The 652-nt window shown below is 43.7% G+C and overlaps 1 non-coding gene across 1 annotated transcript; it reads left to right on the forward strand.

The window, feature by feature from the left end:
• The first annotated feature begins 291 nt into the window (after positions 1 to 291).
• LOC133031630 (small nucleolar RNA R71) lies at positions 292 to 398 on the forward strand. Its single transcript, XR_009684732.1, has one exon. It is a non-coding gene; the product is annotated as a small nucleolar RNA R71 (small nucleolar RNA).
• The last annotated feature ends 254 nt before the right edge of the window (positions 399 to 652 follow it).

Below are 652 nucleotides of genomic sequence, written 5' to 3' on the forward strand. Positions count from 1 at the left end.
GGGGAAACATTCTGTTGACCCATGCTCATATTTTTGATCATATTCGACATAGAAGCAACTTGGGCAGATAAAGCAGTAATGGCATCAACTTCAAGAACACCGGAAACCTTCTTCCCCAAAGGTACTCTAGTAGTGGGCCACTGATAATTGTTGTTGGAAATTCTCTCAATAATATCATAGGCCTCATTATAGGACTTGGCAAGTAAAGCACCATTTGCCGAAGCATCAACCACCATTCGAGTATGAGCATTGAGACCGTTGTAAAATGTTTCCATTTGGATGCAATGAGGGATACCATGGTGAGGGCATTTCCGCAACAATTCCTTGAACCTCTCCCATGCCTCATACAAAGACTCATCTTCAAATTGTTGAAAGGAAGTTATTTCCTTCCGGAGCTTGGCATTCTTAGTGGGAGGAAAATACTTCATCAAAAACCGCTCCGCTAATTCTTGCCAAGTTGTAACCGACGCAGAAGGCAAGGAGTTCAACCAAGCTCGGGCTTGATCTCTCAAAGAATAGGGGAACAACTTTAACCTCAAGGCATCCTCCGTAACTCCGGGCAATTTGAAAGAATCACTCACCTCCATAAATAGACGAAGGTGAAGGTGAGGATCTTCGGTGGGTATGCCACTAAACTGTCCCACAGTTTGAA

The sequence above is a fragment of the Cannabis sativa genome, chromosome 9 (genome assembly GCF_029168945.1).
Source record: "Cannabis sativa cultivar Pink pepper isolate KNU-18-1 chromosome 9, ASM2916894v1, whole genome shotgun sequence".
In the NCBI taxonomy this organism is placed as follows: Eukaryota; Viridiplantae; Streptophyta; class Magnoliopsida; order Rosales; family Cannabaceae; genus Cannabis; species Cannabis sativa.